The 2,500-nt window shown below is 48.6% G+C and overlaps 1 protein-coding gene and 2 non-coding genes across 3 annotated transcripts in view; all 3 read left to right on the top strand.

Moving 5' to 3' along the window:
- The window catches only part of LOC143718466 (uncharacterized), a 63,897-nt gene that overhangs the window by 39,723 nt on the left and 21,674 nt on the right, over positions 1-2,500 (top strand). The gene's annotated exons all lie outside the window — the stretch shown is intronic.
- Positions 1,763-1,835, top strand: trnak-cuu (transfer RNA lysine (anticodon CUU)). The gene has a single exon. It is a non-coding gene; the product is annotated as a tRNA-Lys (tRNA).
- Positions 1,962-2,035, top strand: trnan-guu (transfer RNA asparagine (anticodon GUU)). Its single transcript has one exon. It is a non-coding gene; the product is annotated as a tRNA-Asn (tRNA).

Raw genomic sequence — 2,500 nt, 5'->3', positions numbered from 1 at the left:
CAGAGAAGACAACGGGTGTTGTGAAAGTTTACATCAGCTTATGTTTGCTGTGGCGCGTGGATGGAATACTCATGTTTTGTTCCTGGTGGTGGAGGCCTGTGTTCCAGAGAGGTCCTGCTCAAAACTCCTTTTAAAACACCATCGAGCATCCGTAATAACTTCCGACATTGATCGAACGTGGATTTTGTTCTCATAAGGAGGGCACCGGTAACTTGTAACCTATCAGGCTCTCAGGCATGAGGTCAATCGATTCGGCATAGGCCTATATGTACTAGCGTTTTTGATTCCGGTTGGAGGTTGTGTCCCTCCAACTCTTTGTTGTATGACTCACTTTTATCTTTGGATATTTGGAGAAGTTTGCCTTCGGTAACCGCTCTCTCACTCGACAGAGCGAAACGGGGGGACGAATGGTGTTTTTCGTTGTCGTCCTGCCATGCAACCACCAACACAGCTGCAGAATTTAGCACACGTGTGTCCACTAACACATCCGTGTCATTTCGGACGCATGAAACAACGTTTCTTGGCCCTTTTAGCGTTTACAGCTTGGTCAGTTGCTTTGTGTTCAAAGAAGACAGCGGGTGTTGTGAAAGTTTACATCAGCTTATGTTTGCTGTGGCGCGTGGATGGAATGCTCATGTTTTGTTCCGGGTGGTGGAGGCCTGTGTTCCAGAGAGGTCCTGCTCAAAACTCCTTTTAAAACACCATCGAGCATCCGTCATAACTTCCGACATTGATCGAACGTGGATTTCGTTCTCATAAAGAGGGCACCGGTAACTTGTAACCTATCAGGCTCTCAGGCATCAGGTCAATCGATTCGGCATAGGCCTATATGTACTAGCGTTTTTGATTCCGGTTGGAGGTTGTGTCCCTCCAACTCTTTGTTGTATGACTCACTTTTATCTTTGGATATTTGGAGAAGTTTGCCTTCGGTAACCGCTCTCTCACTCGACAGACCGAAACGGGGGGACGAATGGTGTTTTTCGTTGTCGTCCTGCCATGCAACCACCAACACAGCTGCAGAATTTAGCCCACGTGTGTCCACTAACACATCCGTGTCATTTCGGACGCATGAAACGACGTTTCTTGGCCCTTTTAGCGTTTACAGCTTGGTCAGTTGCTTTGTGTTCAAAGAAGACAGCGGGTGTTGTGAAAGTTTACATCAGCTTATGTTTGCTGTGGCGCGTGGATGGAATGCTCATGTTTTGTTCCGGGTGGTGGAGGCCTGTGTTCCAGAGAGGTCCTGCTCAAAACTCCTTTTAAAACACCATCGAGCATCCGTCATAACTTCCGACATTGATCGAACGTGGATTTCGTTCTCATAAAGAGGGCACCGGTAACTTGTAACCTATCAGGCTCTCAGGCATCAGGTCAATCGATTCGGCATAGGATTATATGTGCTAGCGTTTTTGCTTCCGTTTGGAGGTTGTGTCCCTCCAACTCTTTGTTGTATGACTCACTTTTGCCTTTGGATATTTGGAGAAGGTTGCCTTCGGTAACCGCTCTCTCACTCGACAGACCGAAACGGAACTTTAGCTCCGGGTTGTGCATATTATTGGCCTGCTCTACTGGGTCAAATTGTATCCCCCAACAACAGATATGGCTCAAACAAACAAAGTACACTCTAAGCCTACCTCTAGGCTTAACCCTGACTTTACCCACAAGAGGCTATGCCAAGCCTGTGCGAAATGTGAGGCTCCCTTTCACGAGCGCAATTTAGGCACAGATAAAGACCGCGACAAGCCCGAAGCAGGTCACCGCAGTTGCCCGGCTAGCTCAGTCGGTAGAGCATGAGACTCTTAATCTCAGGGTCATGGGTTCGAGCCCCACGTTGGGCGCATCTATTAGCCCTCTCTCTTCCCAACGGGGTCTCGGTTTCCAGCGTGGAAAGCGAGTCCACCATTGCCGGAAAAGTCCAGGTCTGCTTTTTTTTATAAGCTGACCCATGGACTGGCTGGCCGTAGGTCTCTGTGGCGCAATCGGACAGCGCGTTCGGCTGTTAACCGAAAGGTTGGTGGTTCGAGCCCACCCAGGGACGAATGGTGTTTTTCGTTGACGTCCGGCCATGCAACCACCAACACAGCTGCAGAATTTAGCACACGTGTGTCCACTAACACATCCGTGTCATTTCGGACGCATGACACGACGTTTCTTGGCCCCTTTTAGCGTTTACAGCTTGTTCAGTTGCTTTGTGTTCAGAGAAGACAACGGGTGTTGTGAAAGTTTACATCAGCTTATGTTTGCTGTGGCGCGTGGATGGAATACTCATGTTTTGTTCCTGGTGGTGGAGGCCTGTGTTCCAGAGAGGTCCTGCTCAAAACTCCTTTTAAAACACCATCGAGCATCCGTAATAACTTCCGACATTGATCGAACGTGGATTTTGTTCTCATAAGGAGGGCACCGGTAACTTGTAACCTATCAGGCTCTCAGGCATGAGGTCAATCGATTCGGCATAGGCCTATATGTACTAGCGTTTTTGATTCCGGTTGGAGGTTATGTCCCT

This window comes from Siphateles boraxobius, unplaced genomic scaffold (assembly GCF_051911475.1).
Source record: "Siphateles boraxobius isolate OS27281-9 unplaced genomic scaffold, OSU_SipBor_1 61, whole genome shotgun sequence".
Lineage (NCBI taxonomy): Eukaryota > Metazoa > Chordata > Actinopteri > Cypriniformes > Leuciscidae > Siphateles > Siphateles boraxobius.
Note: the sequence above shows the minus strand (reverse complement) of the source record. Positions and strands in the feature narration are given on the sequence as shown.